The sequence below is a fragment of the Vicugna pacos genome, chromosome 3 (genome assembly GCF_048564905.1).
Source record: "Vicugna pacos chromosome 3, VicPac4, whole genome shotgun sequence".
NCBI lineage: Eukaryota > Metazoa > Chordata > Mammalia > Artiodactyla > Camelidae > Vicugna > Vicugna pacos.
The window spans coordinates 109,125,680-109,151,147 of NC_132989.1; the positions used below are offsets into that span (position 1 = coordinate 109,125,680).

A 25,468-nucleotide genomic window follows, 5' to 3' on the forward strand; every position below is an offset into this window, starting at 1 on the left:
AAGTAGTGTTTTTACACACGCACACACACATGCGCACACACACACACTCTTTAGTACTTGACTAGTAGCCCGTAAAATTCCTCCCAAGGAGGCTATTTCCAAGGAGGTTCTTTCATTTGTTAGGTCATTTCTACACTCTGAGACTTTTCCCCACACCACCTTCTCTAAGAAAGGTTATTTCCCCAGGTCACGTCCATCTAGAATTACGAAGGTAGTCACATCAAGAGCATTAAATTCTGTTTTTCTGGTTCTTGCCTCTCCTCCCTATAGAGGGACCCTGAACAACTTCAAACTTTTCCCCGAATATCCTTGGGTACTCCAGGGGTCATTTCAATGGGCTTGAATATCCCTTGGAAGTTAATAGTTGTTCAGCAATTTGCAAAGCTGCCCTGGAGTACCCAGCCGCAGTCCCTTGAGCCCACATTTGAGCTGCCTGGAGGCTGGCGCGGTCCCTGTGGGTCCCTCCAGCCCGGCAGGGGGAGGCTGCGAGCTCACTCACGAGAGCTCTGATGTGTCAGTGGGTTTCTGGGAGCCTGCAAATGGCCCAGCTGCCCTGTACCTTGGGTCAGAACAGGGGGAACACCTCACTTTCTCTGTTCAGTCGCACTCCCCCGATAATGCCGCCTTGTGTCTTGGTGTCTTTCAGTCATTTCAATAAAGATAGTTTTAACCTTTTAAATTACACATTGCCTGCATCAGCCCTGGTAAGAAATAGACAGATCACTTGATAGATTTGTGGGTGGTGTGAGCAGGATCGAGGGAGCCCACAGGAGCTGGTAGGCAGGCAGGGTGTGAAGGGGCAGGTGGAAGGTTCCTGGACACTGTCTGCTCAGAGCTTGTAGCTGTGGAAGAGGATGAACTGAGGTTAGAAGAATGCCGTGTTCATGGTCAGGTAGGGAGGGAGCAGGAAGAGCAGATACCTCAGCTTCACTCGGCTCCCTCCCTCCGATCTCCTACAGGCTCCTCCCATTGCCCCATCCAACTGGAAGCCAGAGGGCAGGGGAGCTAATGTGATGGTTTCATAAAGAAGCGGCCAGAAAAAGACAGAATTGAGATGTGGAGGGCCAAACTGAGAGTATTTGGCGCATAGCGTTTCCTTCGCCCTCCCCTCTCCCACGCTGCATGAGACATGGGTCTAGACGCTGGGTCAGAGTAGGAGTCTGCAAAGTAGATGGCTCGCCACAATCAGAACAGTCTCTCTCCTCTGCGGAGCAATGACAGAAGTCTGGCTAGACGTGCAAATAAACTTCCGCTGTGTTGACCCAGACACTTCACCAGACCTGCTCAGACCGGCCTTGTATCAGTCGAAGGAGGTTAAGCTGTGGGGGTCAACCTCCAACATCTCAGTGACGTCACTCACTGAACCCAAAGAGAAGCTCCCTCATGTTCCAGTCCAGTATGGATCAAATGCCTTCTGTCTTGGAGGTAAACCATTTGCAACATGGGGCCTCCAGGAGCCAGAGAAAAAGGAAGAGAGAGAGAGACAGAGACAGAGACAGAGACAGAGACAGAGACAGAGACAGGATCACATCAGATGATTTTACAGCCAGCCCTGGTGGGGCAGACATCTGGTCACTCACTTCTTGTTGACCACTTAGTTACATGGCTCCACACTGCTTCGAAAGAAAGGCAGGATATTGAAGAGTTTCAACCATCTCTGTTCTGTTCCTGAATCCCAACAATGAATATAATCTAGAATGAGTTGGGACTCCTTGACACGTGTTAATTGACTACTCAGCCCCCCGACTGCACACAGCCATTAATTCCTGCCATCCTTGGGATTTCCGCCATACCTGGTGAAGCCTGAACGTTTAACTAGTTACTCTAGACAGGCTACTTTAATTATCTAATTATTTAATTATTTATGACTTTAATTATCTCCACCATTGACTTTGGAAGAACCGTGGGAGATGCTTTTTATTTTTTCATACTGAGCTGAGATGATGTAAGTAGGTAGATTTACATTGTTATTAAAGATTTACAACCCTTCAAAAATATTCCCTCAATTTTTAGTGCTGTAATCAAGTTGTTAATTTGACTCCTTATAAAATGTCTAAGCCTACTAAAAGCAGATGCTAACCAAGGCAGGACTTTTGAAGATACTGTATCTTAAAGTTAGAACAAACACTGAATTGTATCACAGTGAGCAGTTGATGGGGTGAATTGATTTAATGTCAGTACTTATTAAAATCTTACCTCTGCAATTAGAATCTTAATTCTACATGTCCCACTACATAAGACATTTGGAAATATTTGAAACCAAATATTTAGGACCAAAGAGAGGTCCAGAGGAAACATAAGACCACCATATAAACGCTAAGACTTTTCATTCTTTAAATAAGCGCTTAGTTATTACTTATAAAATGTCTCTGCAGGGCATTAAAAAGTAGCTGTTATAACAATCTGAAGAATATCAAATGGAGGCTTTGCAATTAAGAACTTAAGTTTAATTCTAGCTGCAAAATATTATAATTTGAAATAAAGTACAAAGTAATTCATGTGTTAAAAATTAGTCTACCTGCCAACGTTTTCCTGTAAAAGATTTAGTTGTTAATTAGCAATATTTATAAGGCACATTATTGGCACAGGACTTCATGGATTTGGTGAGCACTGTGCAGATGAGAAAAAGATTTATCTTAATTCTCTATTCTCCTTTCTTTAGATGTCAACTGAGCCCTATGTGCCCCTTCCACCCACTGCTCAACTTAAAACCATCCATGCTTTATGTTAAAATGATGGCTCTTTTATTCTTTCATTAACAATTTCTCCTTGACTGCACCAGGTTGCAGTATTTAATTTGCACAATAACTGTTAGCTGGAGTGATGTTATTTAAGAAAGCCAAACTCAACTAAAATAGTTAAAAGAGATTCATTTGAATTTTCTTACAGTGAACACATATTCTGATCACTTTCTAGAGATTTGCAAAGAATGATTTTCTTGCAATCTCGAGGAGGAGACTCTTATCACGTTGACATAGTACGTACAGATTCCAGGGACAGTGTGTCTTTGTTGTGTCTTTTTATTTTTTTGCATTTTTTTTTATTGAAGTATAGTCAGTTTACAATTTTGTGTCAGTTTCTGGTGTTGCGTCTTTCTTTTCATGGAGAAAAGTGAAATGTGCAGGTTACCTCACAGGCCTCCTGGTGTGTGACGACTGAACCTGAAAGTAATTTGTACTAAATTTCTTATGACTTATTTAGGTAACTTTTCTATCCTTCACAGGGCAAATGTAGCTAGATTTCCTTATAATCAGACCATGTACTCTGGATTTCTGGGCATGGAGCCCTTTGACAGTGTAATGAAGCAGCAATCCATGAGGACTTACAGACAGCCAGGGAGCCCCAGCTGAGAGGTGTCCGTGGATGAAGCACTCTGAATGTCTCGGCTACTTTTGCAAGCTCCTAATCCACCCCTGGATGGCTGGCTGGGGGCTGGATTCTTCACTGCAGGCTTTACTGGGGAGTGATTCCATACTTTAAAAGCCACCTGGCAGGGGGTGGTTTGAGGGGCTCTTTACAGCACTGAGGGATTTAGGATATGATAATGATAAGATTTATTGAACTTGAACCCCGTGTCATCCCAGTTCTAGGACAGTTACATATATTATCCTCAATCCACACGACAGCCGCTTTACTGATGTTTAATATCCAAGTTGGCTTTTGGGCCCAGGGCTCAGTTCAAACGTCAGATGGTCATGAATATGCTATCAGCAGTGTTCCAAAGAAGGAGCGGTTGGCAGCAGCATCCTCACTGGAGTTGCATTTCTGCTTAATATGACATATCGCAGTTACCGAGGCCCTGTGGATTTGATGTTGCAGATTACAATGCTTGGTTTAAACTCCACTTTACTGTCACGTAACTGACAAGAAGCTGAGAAATATTCCTGCAAAGAAACCTTAGATTGAAGGCAATTGTAATAATGCAAACTTAATCAAACAATAAGAATGTGGCTCAGTTGGCATTCCTGGTGCTAGTGCTGCCATGTTTCTAGAAAAAAAGTGACAAATCTAGTCAGAGCTGACAAAAACGTCAGCCAAAAACTTGGAAATGATTAACAGATTATTAGAAATGTGAATTTTCATCTACTATTGTTAACTATGAATCCTGCCCCTAAATGTATTGCTGTGTTTGAGATACAAACTAATGATTGTGTAAACCTCTGGTGTGGAAATTTATGCCCTGAGACCTCTGGGGCACCCCTGGATATTGGAAATTTTCAAGGAAAATACAGCGCCATCTGTCGGGAAGTGGGTGAATTACTAGCTCCAGATAATTCATGATTTCAGGTTTTTAAGATTCCTTTTGATGATAAAGTCAGATTTTTCAGGATGGCTGTGGTACAATGAAAGTGCCCATGAAGACAGAATTGGAACAGGGACTGGAGGAGACAATGTCTGCTTTCAGTCCAAAACTTCAGAAATTGTACGGTATCCAACAGGTCACAAGTTCTAAGTAATTGTGGTAATTTAATAATAACAATTATTGTTTTTTAAATGGCTATTAAATTGTTAAGAAATATATACTATTAAGTTGCCTGGATCTAACTACTTCATAGACAGAATTGTAAGCTATTTCTTTTGGCCTGAGAGCAAAGTGAGAAAATTTATGGTGACGCTAAGGGCTCTGTGAACCAAAATAGTCTGGGAACCTTGGCTGTAAATTCATAATTACCAGGACCTTTTCAAAAATTAATATGCAAAACAGAAAGACGAATATCTTGCATTGTTTCTGTAAAGATAGTTTCAAGTCACATTTGAACAAAGCAGATCCTTTTTATTGAGGTGCCTTGAATCTTTTTGAAGGTCTTATGAAATCTGATCATTCTTACCACGTCTATAAGTTTACATTAGGCTCACTTCAGTTCTTATCTTGAGATGTTATTTAGCCTGAGTTGGTGACTGAATTTCCAAGAATCACAGCTTACCGTGGATTTGTTTATGCAAGTGAGCTGAAACAAGCTGGATACATGCCCCAAACTCCAAATTCCCTGTAGTTGAAGTGAATGGATGTGAATTTCTTTTGTAGGATAATGTGTTTCATTCTCGCCCATGGGAAGTAGCCATCTTTACTAACAGAGTATATAAGGAAAGGGGCCATGCCTCCAGTTTTGACTCCACTTCTAGAAAATATGCTTTTATATTTCCTGCATATCTATTTTCAGCCCTTTCGCTGGCCTCCAGATCCAACTCTCCATCTCGTGTAGAACTGTCTGCCCCCAACTCATGGCTTTGTCGTCTCCTGGATTAAGGAAGCAGAGAAGTCATTTTTGTTCTAATCACTGAATCTCACCTTTGAATTCAGGTTGAATTAAACTCCCTCACCACATTCAAATACCATGCAATCAAATCAAGCCATAAAATAAAATCCTAGGTGTTCAGTGACAAGGCAGCACAGGACACATCCCAAGGCCATTCATGGTGTATGAGTTCACTGGGGCTGCTGTAACAGAGTGCCACACACTGGCTGGCTTGAACAACAGAAATTTATAGTCTTATAGTTCTGGAGGCTGGAAGTCCAAGATAAGGTGTCAGCAGGGTTGGTTCTTTCTGAGAGCCATGAGGGAAAGGTCTGTTCCCGATCTCTGTCCTTGGTTTGTAGATGGTTGTCTTCTCCTGGGTGTTCACCTGGTCTTCCCTCTATATGTGTCTCTGTGTCCAAATTCCCTCTTCTTATAAGAACACCTGCCATGTTGGATTAGGGCCTACCCTAGTGACCTCAGTCACCTGGTGTTATGGACTGAGTGTGTGTACACCTCTGAAATTCATGTGTTGAATCCCAGTGTCTAAGGTGGGGCCTTGGGAGGTGATTAGGTCATGAGGGTGGAGCCTGTGATGGGATTATTGCCCTTATAAGAACAGGGAGGCCAGGGAGATACCCAGCTCTCTTTCACCATGTGATGCTGTGATAAGAAAGCGGCCTGCCATCCTGAGGAGCATACTCACTGGAACCCAACCATGCGGGCACGCTGACCCCAGACTGCCAGCTTTCAGAACTGTGGGAAAAAATTCTATTGTTAAAAGCCACCCAATCTGTGGTACATTGAAGTAATCGCCTGAACAAACCCAAGATACCTGGTAATACCTGGAAGGACCTGTCTCCAAATACGCTACTGAGGGTTAGGACGTCAGCACAGGAATTTTTCAGAGGGACACACTTCAGCCCATAACGTGGGGAATAAATGGAACAAACAAGAAATGATGAGTTTGGAAGAGAGAAAGTCTTGCGATGGAGGAGGTGGATTCTGAGTTGAGTCTGAAGAGTGGTGGCTTTTCAATAGTGAGGGACAAGGCAAGTTCGTGAGGACGTGCCTCTGAATTTACGGACTCTGAGCATCTACACTGAAGGAATGACTCATTGTAAGTAACACGTGCAAAACTGAGATGCAAAACTAGCCTCTCTGCTTAATAAAGCATGTCTCCCTAGTGTTTTCTACAGGGAACTTGGACTTGGGTGGCCTGATTTTTCTCAAAATCTCTGCGGCCCTCTCCTTTGATGGTGTGCCTTCCATCTGAAATCGGGCAAACAAACCTCCATTCCACTCGGCTCCTTGCCTTGTGGCCCAGGTGGTTTAATCTGCAATTAAGAAGGAACACGTCAGGTAACCAAGGCAGAGGGAAGCCAGAGCCACTGTGGTGTGTGTGGTGTCATAAGGGAATGCTAGAGAGGAGGAGAATGCCACAGGGCTGCCAGAGCATCCAGACTCAATGGAGCAAAATCATCATGGCCACCATTTTGACATAGAAAAGCAAGGGTATTTGGAGGCACACTGAGAAGAAAGCCATTTTGTGAGTTTTTAGCATTTGTGTAATTCTCCTTGTTAAAAAATATTTTCCTAAATAAGTAATGTGTATGAAATGTACAGTGTATAGAATATAGTCAGGGACTGTGTAATATCTTTCTTTGGTGATATATCATAGCTAGACTTGTCATGTGATCATCTTGAAATGTATAGAAACATTGAATCACTATGTTGTGTACCAGGGACTAACATAGTGTGGTAAGTCAATTATACTTCAAAAACCAATCAACCAATCAACCAACCAACCAACCAACTCATAGGAAAAGAGATCAGATTTGTGGTTACGAGAGGCAGAGGGTGAGGGGAGGGGAATTGAATGAAGGTGATCATAAGGTATACACTTCCGGTTATAAGATAAGTACTGGGGATACAATGTACATGATAAATGTAATTAACACTGCTGTATGTTACATATGAACATTGTTAAGAGCGTAAATCCCTAGAGCTCTCATCACAAGGAAAGATGAAACTATTTTTACTATTTCTTTAATTTTGTATCTATATGAGATGATGGATGTTCGCTAAACTTACTGCAGTAATCATTTCATGATATATGTACAAGTCACTATGATGCACACCTTAAACTTATGCAGTGCTATATGTCACTTATATCCCAAGAAAAATCAGAAGAAAAATTACATAATTTTTTCCTTAAATATTACTTATTTCTGCTGGGCTTTTAAGAGATAACAAACATAAATATCACATACGTGATGAACCCCGGTATCTCAGATTGCTGACCAAGGGTGGGTTCTAGAACTTGGGACAGTGAGCAGGTGGCTGCAAGGCTGCCTTTTACTGTGAAAGCAGAGAAGTTTGGCAGTTCTCTCCTGGGAGGCTCACCTCCCTCTCTCCAGACCCATGCCCTGTGCCTGCTTCAAGGCTTCCCAGGGAAAGCACGATGCTTAGCTCCCAGGGCCCAGAAGTTTCTTTCTGCCAAAGTTCTGAACAAGGCACTGGGGTCTATGTGAGGCAATGTGTCATAGATGATGGATGGGAAAGGGTGGGGACATCAGAGACAAATTGCTTATGTTTAAATCCAGTCCTACTGCTTTTTCGCTCGTGCCTTTTGGCATAGGACCTACATTCTCTGTCTCCTCGTTTCTGTCTGTAAAGTGTGGATAATAATAATATCAATTAGTTGAAAACCATACTGTGCCAAGAACCATACCTGGTGCAGTACAAGCACTTGAGAAAGTTGGTGCTGTGATTACTGGCAGCTGTGACAGTGTACTGGAAATGATACTGATGGTGTAACTGATGGAGAGGCAGGAAGACTGTCTACTTCAGGACAGGTATGAAGCCTTCGCCTTGCTTTCTGGATCTGTCCATGGACACTGACCCTCGGCTGTTGTGGCAGTGTCAGCTGTGACTGGGGACAGTGACATTATTGTTGTGATACTTACATGCAAACTTAGCCTTGTATAGTTAGGAGAACTTGAATTTATTCGGGTGTCCACTCAATTGTCACCACCTCAGGGATGCCTTCTGTCACCACTGAATCTAAAGTGGGCACCTGTTCACTTATTACCTTATAACCCTATTTTAAATCTCTTTATGGTAGTTATTACTATCTTATATTTCCTGATCTGTTTCATTCATTCATTGAATTATTCATTTAACCAACATATATTGCATTTTCACATGTACCAGGCATTGTATTAGAGACATAGGGATGACAAAACAAGAGAAAGTCCTGGTCCTCGTGGGACTTGCATTCTAATGGGCATGGTAGATTAAAAATAAATAGGTAAATATATAGTAAATTTCGTATGTCAGATGATGAGAAACCCTATGCAGAAAAACAAAGAAGTGCTGGGCTGGAGTGGGGAGGTAGGTTTGCAGTTCTACAGAGTGTGTGCAGGGAAGGCCTCACCGATGGCTCACAGCTGGGCAGAGATCTGAAGAGAATGATGTAAGCGGATATCTGGGTGAGAAGTTCTTTTATATATTGGGAGCAGCAAGTGCAAAGGGTCTGAGGTGCAAAGTTTACTTGTTGTCTTCATGTAACACTAAGGAAGTGGGTGTGGCAGGGGTGAAATGGATAAGGGGAGATGTACCAGTTAGCTTTTGCTGCATAATAAGCCATCTCAAAGCTTAGTGGTTTAAAACAATGACTGCTCATTTAGCTTAGTCAGCTGTTTGTCGGCAGTGTAGCTGGGTCAGCTGGGCAGTTCTGCTGGTCTTGATGGGGCTCGCTCATGCGTCTCTGGCAGCTGTCAGGAAGCTGAGAGCTGAGTGGACTTGGGGACCTCAGGCAGGATGACTTGTCTCTGGTCCACATTGTTCATTCTTCTGTAGGTTATTGGATGCTTGTTCATTTGGCAGGTCACTCCTGCCACATTCTGTTGGTCAAAGCAAGTCTCTTGGCCAATCCCAGATTCAAGGGGTAGGGAGCTGACTCTGCCTCTTGAAGCAGCAAACTGCAAAGCACTGTGACCGTCTTTTGCAATTTGCCCTAAGGAGAGTGGCAGGACACGAGGTCAGAGAGGAGTGCAGCCTTGTGAACTGTAAATGTAAGTTTATATTTTATTCATAATATAAGTGGTAAATGTAAGTCGGAAAGCCATCTGAGGGTTTGAAGCAGAGCTTTGACATGATCTGAGTTAATAATTGGACAGTATTTCTCTGGCTGCTCTGTGGGGAGAGACCGTAGAGGGGCAAGGTGGAAGTTGAATGTCCAGTTAGGAGGCTACTGCAGTCATCCTAAGTGATGCTTGGACTGGGGTGGTAGCGGTGAAGGTGGTGCGCACTGGCCACATTCTAGATATATGTTGAGTGCCATCCCCTGCTTATTCTCTGTCATCTTAACTGAAAGCTCCTTGTGGGCTAGGAATGTTTTATTTTCCATGGTGTTCTCAGTACCTAGGACCATGGCTGGCACGTGGTAGAGGTTCAGTACATATTTGTTGAATAGGTGAATGAGTCCATGAATCTGTTAAACTTTAGATTTCCAAGGTGGGCTTGTCCTCAGAAACTCCTCAGGGGAGCCCCCTGGCTCTGGGCTGCGCTGGATGCTGCAGGCCCCTGCTTGTTGCCCTTGGACTGTCTGCTGGGAGGGGAGAGACCAGGAGTCAAGCACTGAGCAGTGCGTGAATGGCCATAAAGCCGAGGGGAATCCATTTATGAAGAGTTATTTAGTAGACAGTGCATTTTAAGCAAGTTCCTTTTACTTCATTTCATTCTGCATGTTTATTTGAATCAGTGGGTTGAGTTTGTATTACTATAAATATAAGTAATAAAACACAGAGCCTTGGGTTTTTCTTTTTCTCGCCTCTAGGGATAATTGGTGGAATACACTTCCAAGCAGAGGGTTCTTAGATGGTATTGCCAGCAAGTCAGTAAACATGGTTGCTCTGTTGGCTGATAGGACTTCAGCATCCCAAAACACATGGTCTTCATGGGCAGGCATCCTTTAACATTTTAAAATCCCAAGTCTTCCAGTCTTCATGGCTCTGGGAATTTGGATTAAAATCATTTTTTTTCCAAGTCCTATGTGGAAAGAATGTCAGTGATTCCTCCTGCATGAACTCTCCCCACCTCGTTAACAGACAGGAGCCAGCAGCCTATTCAGGAGTAATATTTCTCCTCTTGCTCCAGAGCTCAAAACGTGCCTTTTGATTGAAAAGGCTTCCCTGAACTCCTAAACCAAAACGAGTACTTTCTGTTTTCCTCCTTCAGAGCAGCCTGTGCTTTCTCACCACACTTGTCACCATTCATAGTTACATGCCAACTTTCTTGGTGCCATTTTTGGTCTAATATCATCCTCTTCGGCTAGCCTGTAAGCATCACGTGAGCAGGAACTTGCCTGTCTTTTCACCAACATACGTCCAGCATCAGGCCCACATTAAGCACTAAGTTGTATGCTAAATGAGTAAATTTTATTTCCTAGTTTATTTTGGAAGAAAGCAGCCATCCATTTCTGTTAGCCTGTGACCTTCCTGAGGGACCAAGTCCAAATACGGATATAATTGTGCTCTGTTGCGCTGTGCAGAGCACTACCTCTACTCGTATGTTGTTTTTTCCGGATGTATAAATGGAAGTTAGTTCAGGACTACAAAGAAAGGAGCTGGTCCTGAACACGTCTACCCAAATGAGCCAATTTAAGGAAAGTTTGTGCCATTTTATCAGATGGTTTAAAAGGTTAGTGAGTAAACATGCCGAATGGGTACATAGTCAGGGATAAATAATTCACAGCATCCCAAATGAGCCATATTACAGCACAGCCGATTCAGTCATATTTTATTTATCTCTGGATGGAAGAAAATCAATTTGAGGAGATTTCCAGAGCAGTCCTGGTATCCTGGTGCTTAGCTGCTCCCCCTCCTCTGTGTGTTAAGTTAGGTGGTTCTTTTCAGGTAAAACAGCTGTGCAACTCATCCTTTCTCTTGCTCTTATTATCTCGCTGGTAAAATCCTCACTGCAGGCGCTACTGCAGTGTGCACATTTGTCCTTCTTAGTGTATTTCTGACATGCAGTTTAAATAGTTGCTCTGAAGTTCTAATTGCCAGAATCACATTTACGTTGGAGCTGAGGTCCCCTGCGTTATCTGTGTCTTCCTTGAATGTCCTAGCTGGACAGCACCAGCTCTTCCCCTTGAGCTCTTATCCCTGTGCCTGAAAAAATTCTGAGCCCTTCGTACTGTCGGACTCTTCATGAATTGATGGCACTGCGTCTGAGAAAGCAACTTCTCTTATAAGGGTGCTTTTGGGGAATTTTACCCCCAAATCCAGTTTCTTAAACATTTGTCCATAATTTTAGATAATTTTGTCCAGAGCCATGAAAACTGGAAGCCTTGAGATTTTAAAATGTTAAAGGATGCCTATTCAGGAATTTTATGTGTTTTGGGATGCCGAAGTCCTGTCCACCATTGCATAGGGTTATTTATATCTTTGAAATCTTTCCAAATATTCCAAAATGTAATGTCACCGTGCACGGTAGGATAACACCTTTACTTGTCATTCCAGTAGCCTAGATAAATTTTCCTAAAGTCCTCATAAGATCTTTTTACTCTGTCAAGGCAGACAAAGTACAATCACTATCTCCACATCGCGTTCTTTTGGAAGTTCGTATGGCAGCAGAAACGATTTTCTAAGTCACCTGTAATAACCGTTCCCTACAATTTAGGAGTGGGGGCGACAGTGAACCATGTGAGGTACTCAGAGTTGTTTGATGAGATCGTAAGCAGGAAAGGTGGGCGATCCTAGCTCCCCGTTAAATGGGTTACATGCTGTTAAGGCAGCATCATAGTATATTTCCTAGTGAGAGGGAAGCTCAGGCTCCAGGCACTGAAGTGCGGTCAGTTTGATTTCTTAGAGGGAGATTCAACTTTGCGGTTACCGGCAAATGGGATTGAGGACCTAACGCCAGGAATACTGTTCACTGACTGGATATACTTAAACATCGAGAGGATGATTTTCTTTGTGGTCTGCAATGTCTCTGTTGACGGTCATTAATAATTACAGGCACGTTCCAAAGGCGCGAATCATGCCGCTGACTTTGACCGTCTCCCTCTCCGTGATGCTCAGCCTCACGAAACACGTGTCACCCCGTACTTACTAGACTCTGTAGTTCCCGCACAGGAACCTGAAAACCCAACCTCAACACGGTTGCTTGGACTGAAATCTTCCCAGGAAAAAAAAAGATAAAGAGCTTTCAAAAAGTGAACAATCTCCAAGTTTCAATTTAACCGGTACAGAATTTTTAAATAAATCTTTTTATTCCTTCCCTCTTACCCAATTTGTGAAAAATTCTAGGTGACTCCTAACCCGCGTGCTTCCTGGAAATGCTTCTTTAAGAAATAATATTCTCCTTGCTTGGCTGTTGCTTCTGTCCTCTCGTCTGCTTTCCAGGGCTCTTAATTCCGGTTAACTGATGAGTTAATTCTTCTCTCCTAAACTCACGAGGCTGTGGCATCGAGCTGCACTTGACAGTGCCCCTCAGCTGCGGAGAAAGCCGGCAGTTCTGGGAAGCACGCGAAGAGGCTCTAAGTGCGCATCGAATGCAAGTTGTTGAGACGGAAATCGATGCGTTAAGGAACGAGAGGGCGCTCGTTACAAAATAATGGTTTAAATTAGACTCACACATTTTATCTTAATAAGTAGACCAACTAAATGTTTCATTCTAAGTTATGCTCGTTGCAAAACGCCCTTTACAAAGTTCCACCTCAGCCTCCATTAAAAATGTTAACTGCAGAGTCAAGACTCATAACCTTGCTCATGAACCTCAGGGATGACAGCAATTTATTCACTAGAAAAGGATGAAATCATCACAAAGGGTGAGCTGTGGTGTGCAGGTTAAAGTTACCGAAAATACCGTCAACTGGAAAAGCTTAGGTTCATGGCTTTTGATTCCAACGCACAGATTTTTTATTCTTCAAAGAACAATCCAAATAATCAAAGTAAGTTTAATCAAGGGAAAATCTGAGAAAGCACACTGTATTTTATTTCCATATTAATAATTAAGACAGCCATGTCTTTTTGATTATAAAAGACTTTCAAAAATGTCAGCCATGTGCGTATGTCAGCAGACCCTCCAAATCTACTGGTTGAGCAACGTGACACTTCTGGACCAAAAGGGGAGATTACCACTCAGGAGCAAGGATGCTTTCTGGGAGACAAACAAGCTGATAGTTCAAAAAAAAAAAAAAAAAAACATAAGGGGAGCATGTTGTTAATTGACCTGCAAACATAATCACTGCACAAACCAAAGAGAAAAATTTCAGATTCTAACCTCTTTCTGTATTTTTTTCTTCAGTTGCATAAATCTTAGTTTATCTTAAAACCAAGGTTTCTGTTAACTTTTAATTTTTGCATTATAAACCAGCTCTGTGAAAAACAAACATAATGGTCTTCCTCTGAAAACAAAAGTATGCTCTTGATATAAAGTATTGAAATCAGGAGGGAGGATTTTATTGTTAAATGTTTCTCAAAGACATCATAGTGTTGAGGTTTTATACCCTTCTTTTATACCCTTCTTTTTCCTCAAATTCATGTATTTTTTTACTTAACTAGAGGAGACAGCCACTGATCTAATTTAAAAAGATTATCCTTTCAAAATTCCATGTTTTTAAAAGCTGAGCAGCAATAACATATTGAGTCTCTTCAGTATGCTCAGGAATGCTAGGAATGTTCTTTTAAAGTTTAGCCATACTTTTCATTTGGTCAGTACTCAACATTAATTACGGTGTTGTATTGAAATGATAAGCTGTACTTTACATGTACATTACCACATTTGCAATTGAAATCTCCTCCACTCCCACCACCAAAAGAAAAAACTAATGATACTTTGAATATTGCCAACCCAACATATAAAGGGCTTTCTATAAATCATGTTAAGCTACTAACAATTTTAAGGAGAAACAATATGCCTGCCAGAGTAATTTTATTTTAAATGTATCACGTAATGCCTAGACTTTAGTTTACTGGTGGTGTTGGCCATATATTAGCAATTTCCTATCATGGATATCACACAAACCATGCTTTCCGGCTGTGTCATTCTTTTTATTTGTTACCTCTTGATATTAAATGAATTATCTCCACAGAACTCAAGGAATATAGTAACTATTACTTCAAAGGCTGGAGATTGGATATGTAAATCCACACTATTTTCTGAGACTGTTGTTAATTATAATGAAAAGATCTGCAACTTTATTATGTTGGCATTAACTAGCTGTGTGACCTTGGGTAAGTCACCTTACCTTTGTCCTCAGCTTCTATAAAATGGGAGTTAGGACTAGATTGTTCCAAGTGCTTTTTAAAAAAAATCGAAATGTAGTAAATTTATAATATTATATTAGTTTCAGGTGTATAACATAGTGATTCAAAATTTTTAAAGCTTATACTCCACTTAAAGTTATTACAAAACAATGGTCATATTTCCCTGTGCAATACAATATATCCTTGTTGCTTATCTATTTTATACATAATAGTTTGTATCTCTTAACCTTATCTTGCTCCTCCCCCTTCCCCTCTCCCCACTGGTAACCATTAGTTTGTTCTTTATATCTGTGAGTCTGTTTCTTTTTTGTTGTATTCACTAGTTTTATTTTTTAGATTTTACACATAAGTGATAACATACAGTATTTGTCTTTCTCTGTCTGACTTATTTCACTTAGCATAATATACTCCAGGTCCACCCATGTTAGTGCATATGGCAAAATTTCGTTCTTATTTATGGCTGAGTAGTACTCCACTGTGTATGTGTATACCACATCTTCTAAAGATTATGCATTCATCTGTTGATGGACACAGGTTGCTTCATGTCTTGACTAATGTAAATGATGCTATTGTGAACATTGGATGTATATATCTTTTTGAACTAGTATTTTTGTTTTCTTCAGATATATACCCAGTTGTGGAATTGCTGGATCATATGGTAGTTCTGTTTTTAGTTTTTTGAGGACCCTCTGGGCTGTTCTCCTTAGTGGCTACCCCAATTTGCATTCCCCCCAGCAGTGCACTACTCCCCATCCTCACTAGTGCATGTTATTTGCAGATGTTTTGATGATAGCCATTCCAATGGTGTTAGGTGATACCTCATTCTAGCTTTGATTCACATTTCACTGATGATTAATGATGTTGAGCATTTTTTCATGTGCTTGCCATCCATCTGTATGTCTTCTTTGGAAATATATCTATTCAGATCTTCTACCCATTTTTTGATAAGGTTATTTGTTTTTTTGATATTGAGTTTTATGAGCTCTTTATGTATTTTGAGTATTAACCCCTTATCAGTTATATCATTTGCAAATATTTTTTCCCATCCAGTAGGTTGTCTTTTCATATTGTCGATAGTTTCCTTTGCTGTGCAAAAGCTTTTAAGTTAATTAGTTTCCATTTGTTTATTTTTGCTTTTATTTCTTTTGCCTTAGGAGACAGATCCAAAAAATATTGCTATGATTTATGTCAAAGCATGTTCTTTCTATGTTCTCTTCTGGAAATTTTATGGTTTCCAGTCTTACGTTTAGGTCTTTCATCCACTTTGGGTTTATTTTTGTATATAGTGTGAAGAATTGCTCTAATCTCATTCTTTTATATGTAGCTGTCCAGTTTTCCTACCACCACTTATTGAAGAGACTGTCTTTTCCTCATTGTGTATTCTTGCCTCCTTTGTCATAGATTAATTGACATAGGTACATAGGTTTATTTCTGGACTCTCTTTTCGGGTCCACTGATCTATGTGTCTGTTTTTGTGCCAGTACCATGCTGTTTTGATTACTGTAGCTTTGCAGTGTAGTCTGAAGTCAGGGAGCATAATACCTGTGGCTTTGTTCTTCTTTCTCAAGATTGCTTTAGCAATTCAGGGTCTTCTGTGGTTCTAGATAACTTTTAGCATTATTTATTCTAATTCTTTGAAAAATGTCATGGGTATTTTGATAGGAGTTGCATTATATCTGTAGGTTGCTTTGGGTAGTATGGACATTTTAACAATATTAATTCTTCCAATCCAAGAACACAGTGTACCTTTTCATTTATTTGTATCAGATTCAAATTCCTTCATCAATGTTTTATAGTTTTCAGAGTATATATCTTTCATTTCCATGGTTAAGTTTATTCTAGGTATTTTTTTTCTTTTTGGTGAGATTTTTAAATGTGATAATTTTCTTGCTTTCTCTTTTTGATAGTTCATTATTAGTGTATAGAAAAGCAATAGACTTCTGTATATTAATCATTTATCCTGAAACTTTACTGAATTCATTTATTAGTTCTAAAATTTTTTGGGTGGAGAGAGACTAGGGTTTTCTATATAAAATATTATGTCAGATATAAATAGTGGCAGTGTTATTTTTCCCTTCCAATTTGGATAACTTTTATTCTTTTTCTTGTCTGATGGCTGTAGGTGGGATTTCAAATACCAACTTAAATAGACGTGATGGGAGAGAGTGAAGATCACGTCTTATTCCTGATTTTAGAGGAGACATTTCAGTATTTTGCCATCAAGAATGATGCTAGCTGTGGGCTTGTCATAAATGGCCTTTATTATGTTGAGGCATGTTCCCTCTATACTAAACTTCAGTGAGAGTGTTTATCAATGGATGTTGAAGTTTGTCAAATGCTTCTTCTGTATCAGTTGAGATAATCATATGATATTTACTTTTCTTTTCACTAATGTGATATATTCCAATGATTTATTTGTGAATATTGAACTGTCCTTGCATCCTTGGAATAAATCCCACTTCATCATGAATGTATGATCCTTTTTATACATTGCTGGATTCATTTTGCTCATGCTTTGCTGAGGATTTTTGTGTCTATATTCATCAGAGATATTGGCCTGTTATTTTCTTTCTTTTTTTTTTTTTTTTTGTAATGTCTCTGGTTTTCATATCAAGGTACTGGTGGTCCTGTAGAATAAATTTTGGAGTGCTCCATCTTCTTCAATTTTTCAGAATATTTGAGGAAGATAAGATTAGCTCTTCTTTAAATATTTTGTAGAACTCCCCTGTGAAGCCATCCAGTCCTGGGTTTTTGGTTGCTGGGAGTTTTTTCATTACAAATTTAATTTCACTACTAATGATTAGTCTGTTCAGATTGTCTATTTCTTTCTGATTCAGTCTTGGTAGGTTTTTGTTTCTAGAAATTTGAACATTTCTTCTAGGTTGTCCAATTTTTTAGCATATAACTGTTCATAGTATTCTCATGATTTTTAAAATATCTGTGGTATCAGTTATTATTTCTCCTCTTTCTCTTCTTATTTTGTTTATTTAAGTCTTCTCTCCTTTCTTCTTGATAAACCTAGCTAAAAGTTTATCAACTTTGTTTATGTTTTTAAAAAACAAGCTCTTGGTTTCATTGATCTTTATTGTTTCCTCCCTTCAGCTGACTTTGGACTTTGTTTGTTCTTCTTTTTCGATTTCCTTTGGATGGCAGGTTAGATCGTTTATTTGAGATTTTTCTTGTTTCTTAAGGAAGGCCTTCTAAATGCTTCTGTTAACCTCTAATATTCTCTATTTCAAAAAAAATCTATTTCATAGCATACTGTCATATTGTATTATATTGTATTATATTGTGCATTCTTATATGAACATGCTGCTCTTCACCCACAACTAGCAGCCCACATATAAGTAGTGGAAAAATGCAATCTCTGGGCTGGGATGGAGAGATTTCTTCATTACACCTGATCTCCTTTGAGTCCAGTGACACAGTTTAATGATCCCTTTGTGCAAAACAGTCTTAACAAGTACAGAAACTGACTTACGTGATCTTGGTCTCAGTGTCCTAAGCAATATTTTTTGTCTTATGATTTTTGTCTTCTGAAAGGGGGCCTTTATACTAGCTTATACTATAAAATTTTATAAATTAATAAAAATATACAAATATGCTTTGCATAGATTTTTAGAGATCTGGGAAGAAAACATGTTTCTCAAATGGAACTTCACTGATATATTAGCCAATGGTTCTGGAAAGAAAAGTGGCAGTGGATATATTTGCCTGTTGTGCAAAACAAGCCTGGGCCTGCCTCCTCCCAGGGCTCAGCCTGTGAATTTCTGGAAACTCTGTCTTCGTTTCAGTTTATAGCTGGATGCGGTTCATCGAGCGCTTCTGTTCCAGGGAAACTGTTAAGTGTTTTAGGGAGATTCATCTCTTGTGATGCTCACAGCAATCCTATGAAGTGAGTATTACTATTCTGCTGTTGTAAAGGAGGAAACTGAGGCTCTGAAGACTCAAGCAGATTTCCAAGGTTATGTAGGAAATAGCAGAATTACGACTGTCACTAAGACTGGACCACACTGAGGCTTGTGATGTTAACAACACATCATCAACACCAGACGGAGGACACAAGTATGAGTCATAAACACACATGTGCACACACACATGTTTACATGTGCGTGTTGACTGAAGAAAAATGCACGACCTAAGAGTTGCCAGTTAAGTTCTATTTGGGGACCTAACTGAGAACTATAGCCTGGAAGACAGTCTCTCAGACAGCTCTGATCAATAGTTCCAAAGAGATAAGGGAGGAGCCAGGATATATAGGAGTTCTTACTGAAAAAAAAAAAAACCCAAAAAACCTGTAGTTGAACATCAAAAGATTATTGTTAATCACAAAAAAATAGACATCTCCAGTTAACGATTTTAGTGCTTTTCTATATATGGGAAGATGCAAGAGCCTGGGCTCATTGAAATTATTTCTTAGATATGATCTTAACTACCTAGGGCCAGTATCCAGAATACAGAATGTTTCCTGTTTTTCTCCATTCTGAAATCCCCTCAGGGCACACTGTCAGGGGCCACTGTGGTGGCTGATGGCCTGATGGTGGGCAACATACTTTGTTTACTGGAAGGGCCGGCAATATTCCCCATTTATAGGCCCACACGTGCATGCACACACACACGACGCAAATGGTCTCTCCATAAAGCTCTTTGTGCAGAGCTCTGCTCCTGTAGCTACAGGAGAAACCCAGCCCAAAGCACACTTTTCTCATGTGCCCCCACTACCCAGAAATACACAGGCCTGGTTTTCCATTGGCTGCTCTCTGGGCCACCTCAGCTGGCCTCCATGCTGGATGCTGTGGCCCTCCCTGAATCTAGTGCTCTGCAGCTTCCTCTTCACCCTGCCTTGCTTGCTCCAGGCCACTGGAGCTTTTAGAATTGAATAGATCTGACCTTCTGTGTCCCTCCTTTTCTTCATCTGTTTGTCCTGCCTGGGGACAGTCCTGCCACCATTAAGTCCCCTTTCTCTTCCCCAACAGATGTTAAGACGAGACCTTCTAAGTTCTGTATCCACCACTGTGACCCTATGCCTGCCCTCCTTCTCCATCTCTTAGCCCTAACATGCCCAGATTTAGGCTTTATTTCTTTTAGCTGGGAGCACATTTAATATTGTTGTAGCTGTTTCATAATTTATTAATTATTTGGGGTTACAGTTGCCTTAGTTCACTGTTTGTGAAGCATGCTTCGTTGCAGTCATGCATTCTCCTACTTTCAATTACGAAACTTTTGTCAAAGAAGTTTGTTGAAAAATAAATTATCCTTTAAGAGGGCTATAACCTCCTAAAATACTACGGTAATGCGGTAATCTAATTTCCAAAAAAATCAATAGTGCTGCCCTCAAGCCCTTCTCTGTTCTCCAAACTACTTAATTTATTTTTTTTTCCACTCTAAGCATCTCTTGGGGGAGGGAAAATTCTAGAAAAGTTGCCTTCACATCTTCTATCAGATAAATCCTGTTCATAAATAAAGTGGCTTAAAAGCTAGTTCAGCTGTCACGTGGATAATTTCATATTCATTCCTTCTGTAATGGTCATTATTTTGGAATTTTTTCAGGATAGACAGAGATTTTATCAGAAGTAGTACAGGAACAGCTTCATAAAACACCTGACCTGCAGCCAGCACCCCAGCTGGAGTCCCACCCCAGCCACCTTTGACATTATGGGTCCTGGGGCAGGTGGCTTATGCCACTATCATAAGTAGTGGGCTGGCTGTGTTGGACTGGTGAGAAGGAATTAAGAGTGAACAGTACATGAACCCATAGCAGTGAGAAGATGACCCAAGCTGAGAAAGGGAGAGGTTTCAGGGCGAGTTCAGAGGCATCATACAGAGTAACAGGATCACTGGACCAGTGCCAGTGGTCAGATTGATTTCCTGCCAGCCAGCGTGGTGGCCTTGCCCAGAAGTTTACTTCCCTACTTGAGCCATTCTTCTCTTTTCCTTAAAATAAAAGGCCCCTGAAGAGCTTTCTGCCTCCTTCCAAATGTGTTATGAGGACAGATTCTCAGTTGTGTACGTTCAGATCTGGAATGGGCTGAATCCTCTCCTCAGTAGACACACTTTTCATCCATGCCCATCAGATTGTTTTTGGTTTTCTTTCTTATCTAAAGAGCTCTCCCTTCTCCAGAACAACACAATCATTTAGTTTGTAGTGTAGATTCCCCTCTCTGAGGCCTCAAGTTCACCTAATCCAGAAACTGTTTAGTATCAGAATATTAGAATCAGCCTAACCTTTTTGAATAGCTTTCTTCCAGTTCCTAATCAAAAACGGAAAAGGCCAACTTTTTTTTTGTAATCTGGGTGATTCCAGTGAATTGAGATGTGGTGCGAGATGGCCACATAGCATTATGATGTTATAGTGACCTTGGCTGTGGCCTTGGGTGAGGGTAGCTCAGTCTGTCTGTCCATCTATCTATTCATCCATTTATCCATCCATCCATTTATCTACCTATCATCCATCCATCCATCCATCCATCCATCCACTCATCTCTCAATCTTTCCTCCCTCAGTCCTTCCTTCCTTGCATCCGTCTGTTTCTATCTATTCCAAGTTATAAAAAAATCTTTCATTAAGCAACATGCTTTCCCTTCCTTCATCAACGCTTCATTGAATCATCTATCATTAATTTAAAATATGAGCATGCTTAATGTATACACACAGCTTACTATGTGCAGAATCACAAAGAATCAGGCACCTTGAACACATCAGCACATTAGTCACCGCCTGACATTGTCCTCCCTGCACTGTTTCTCGTGCATTTTCTGGCTGAGTCACCATGTAATGCAGTTTGCTGGCTGATGAGATGACCCATGACACACTCTGGACATGACTGCTGTTAGGTTTCCCAGGAAACTAAGTGCAGTGATCTTGGAAAGAATCGGGCTTTTTCCCCCTCATTTCTTTTTAAAGAGAAGTATGCTTCAAGTTCAGAAGAGAGGACAGCGAAGACACCCACAATCCGAACACAGCATCTATTTTAGTCTTAAGAATGATAGACTAAACTAGACTAGACTAGGGTTTCTCAGCCTTGGCACTGTCGACATTTGGGGTAATTTTTGTTGCAGGGCTGACTTGCACATTGCAGGATGTTTACCCGCATCACTGGCTTCTGCCCTCTGGATACTAGGAGCACCATCTCCAGTAATGACAACCAAAAATATCTCCAAATTCTGTCAAAGGACCCCTGGGGCGTGGGTGTGGCAAAATTATCCTTGGTTGAGAACCACCAGACTAGAACTAGAAAGCTAAAGTGACTTTGGGATCCTTTTATGCTGTCAAAGCAAATCACTCCCATAAAGAGATGAAGCAAAACTAAGTCTCCTTCACCGACCCAGTGTGAGTTCTGATGCGGTGCCAAGCTTGATGCCAGGTAACAAAGACTCATGCAGACATCAATAAGGTACCGCCCCTGCCTGCTGAGAGCTCCCAGTGAGGTCGGGGAAGCGGCCGTGTAAACAGATGATCATATATCAGAGGGACTTTCGGGGAAAGAATTAGTCATATTGCTGGATGTTCTGTATCTAGCAGCCTGTTCACCACACTTCTCGCTTCTCAAATAGATCCTCAGGGGTTCTGCAGACACAGCCTTATTTTAAATCGGGCCCCACAGAAGCATCCCTTGTTCATTCTCCTGCCGTGGAGCCTTGTTCATGTTGCTCCTGCCTGGAAGGTCTTATCCCGGACTTTTACTCTCTAAATTTTCCCTACTGCTCACAGGCAGGCCAGTCTCCTCCAGGAAGCCATTCTGGATTGCTTTAGTCTGCACTGACATCTGTCCACCAAACACCAGTTATGAAACTCACGGTCTCTTCTGCACGGCTTGTGACTTAATCACATGCTGTATTATTTGACTCCCCTCTGTTTCCCATGCATTGGTCTCATCGCTCAAGTAGATTATGGGCTATTTGAGGTGGAAACCAGATTTTACACTGGAATTAATAACTGGAGGTAAATTATAAATTCGTAACTAGAATTAAAATATATTGGAATTAATGGGATAAGAAGTCATTATTTGACTGCTGCTGGTTTGCAAAGCCAGGATGTGGGAATTGAACTCATATCTATTAGAAGAAGTGAGTGAAGGATAAAATGAAATTAAAGCAGAACCCAAAGCCAACAATTGAGAGCTGCTTGGCCTTCTGTCTGGCATATTCTTTTCTGCCTAATGAACTTCTACAGCTTCTTCAAAACCCCAGAGCACATGCCCTCCTCCTTCTGCTTGCTGTGCCTCCCAATTACGTGTTGTATCTCTGTTCTGCGCTGTGAGAGTGCTGTGCACACAGATATGATTGATGGGGCATCCTTTGCAGTCACTTGTCATGTGTCGTTTCCTCACTGGACCCTTGGGTGTGACGCTATGTCTCACGGTAGTGCTCCGTCCTGCACTTCTGCCTGGCCTGGCAAATGGTAGGTTATCAATTAAAATGTGAACAAATGACCTTAAGTTTTTAAGTTTAAGCAAAAGGATGCTCTCTTTAGTGAGGAAAAGCTTTTTCTTTATTTTTCCTCCAAAACCCTTATGATGGGAAAACTATGAGACAGTGAGGAAGTCCAGGAACTAGTGGGAAGTTATCCATTTGTTTGGGTTATTAATATATTGCTCAAAGTAAAGAATAAAATATGAGAAGATATCATAGCTATTTCCCCCCACCACCGCCCCCTTTAACTGGGGATTGATGAGTTGCCAAATCTCCCTTAAAAGATTTACAATTTCTTATGTCAGTGGAAAGGATTTCTTTGCACTCAAGCAAACTGTTGTGCTAACCGCAGCCGGATGTCAGCAAATGGGTCATGATTTGGGGTGTAACTGGGAGCTGGGAGGGGTAGCCGTCCTCAGACACACTGGTGATTGTTCTTCCAACAGATTTGCTCTAGAAACATCTAGAAGCAGAGGGTCAGGATTTCCCTGTCTCAGAGAAGTTCTCAGTTGTGCCTTTGGAATAATAATTATGGCGAACTGAGCACCGGCTACGTGCCCAGGCACTGTGGTATGTGTGGCAGGACCTGGCAGCATCCTTCCACATTTAGACCTGGTTCTTTCTTGTGATTATAGCCATTGCCTGATAGGATACAATTTAACTTCATAGCCGATCCTAGAAGCCCCTCATGAGCCGCTTCCACTACTTGCCAGCAAGGACTGTACTCTCCAGTGACAATAAAAATCTCACTAGTTCCCAAACATACCAGCTCCTCTGCACGTGCTTCTCTCAGCCTGCCCTTCCATCTCCCTGCCAAGTCTGCAGCAGACTCTTTCCACCGACTCAACTCTTTACCTGTCCTTTTAAACTCTGCTCACCTGTCCTGGAAGCTTTTTGTGTTTCTTTTTTTCTTTGTGAGTGATCCCATGAGAATAGGAATTTTTCCTCAGTCTAGTGCCTTCCATAGGGCCTGGCACATCCCAGGGATCCAAAAAGTATATGCTGAACGAATACATTTATACACATCAGAAGTTCAAAGTTGGCAGAATTCCGTGCACCTTCACATTGGCGGTGTCATCCTGCAGTGAGACTTCTGTAGCCCAAAACAGAGGCAAAGTCCAGCTTCACGTAGTAGACGCTGTGTGTTCAGTGCTCAGTTTGATGGGCTGCGTCCTCCCTGTTACTGATTCAGCAGCTTCATTGTCTTATAGCCACCGGTTCAGTCTCCAGAACCCATGTAAGGAAAGAGAGCTAGGTATGGGGGTGTCAGGACACAGCTGTTCTCAGACAACTCTTTCAGGTATCCTTTTACAGTGAAAAATACTTAAGTCCTTATGAGAAAAATAACTGACTTGGCAGAAGGGCTTGTTCACAGCTCTCTGTTGGAACCAGCACATTAGCCCACCTCTTCACTGCCAAGGGAAAATCACTATGCAAAACTGCATAAATCCACGGAAGATACAATCTGACTCGTGCTGTGGTCCATACCAAGGGTGCTCTTCTGACCAGCAGGAGAATATACAGTGTTTGGTCAAAAATAGTCAATAAATAATCTAATATAGGAATAGAAAAGAGTTTTATTTGAGCCAAACTAAAGGACTATCGCCTGGAAGACAGCCTGTCATAAAACTCTGAGAAACTGCTACAGAGAAGCGTGGCTTTCAGCACAGGTTTACATCTGGTCAGAACAAAGGATATGAAACAAGCCAGGGATATATTCTTTCAGTTTCAAGAAAAACAAATCAGCATGAACACAGTGAGTCAGTAAGGTGCTGGCACCTGGGAGGGGACTCTGATCGTTGAAGGAGTACCAACATTGGCATCTCGGACAGAGAGGCATTTAACCTTTATTTCTAACATAGACGTTCTTTACTTCTGGCCAATGCACAGTTTTCTTTAATAATTAAAGTAGTTACTCAATGTATGTTTGATTGTACACAAATAGGCTTTTTCAGTTAGCACGAAATTCATCTTAACTCACGTATAAGCCACAATGACTTCCCCATACCTCAACATGTGAATATGTCAAAGTTTTGTAAAGATAGTTGTTTTCTGTGAAAATTCGGTTCCAAAAACAAGGTTGAAAACAGTAACAGCCCACTGAGAGTTTTAACAAGCTCCTTTAGCAAAGGTAGCTTTCAACTCCTTATGGAGAGAATGAGTAAATACCATTATGACCACCTAATAATTAATCAGAGATCCCCTGGGGAGCTTGTATTCAAACATCATTAATATTGAATATTGAGAAGGGTATTGAAACAAAAATGCATTATATGCAGACATACACTTTTAATTCATATGGGGCAAAATCTAGTTACTGAGATTAACTGTATTAGACAGTTGACACATGGGGGACAGTTCCATGATTTGATGTAATGAATAACACTTGCTTTTGTTATAAGACAGAGAGGGAAAGGATAGTATAAACTCTGAAACACTGAAGAGCTAAAGTGTATTTTTATTTCAACTTTTGGACTGTTAAATCTGGACCAACAAGCCCTTGACAAGTGTGTAAATCTGTAACAGTCAGAACAATTGA

General features: G+C 41.0%; 1 protein-coding gene across 1 annotated transcript in view; it reads left to right on the top strand.

Annotated features, from left to right (window-relative positions):
- Nucleotides 1-25,468, top strand: part of MARCHF11 (membrane associated ring-CH-type finger 11) — a 104,609-nt gene that overhangs the window by 46,493 nt on the left and 32,648 nt on the right. The window lies entirely within an intron of this gene.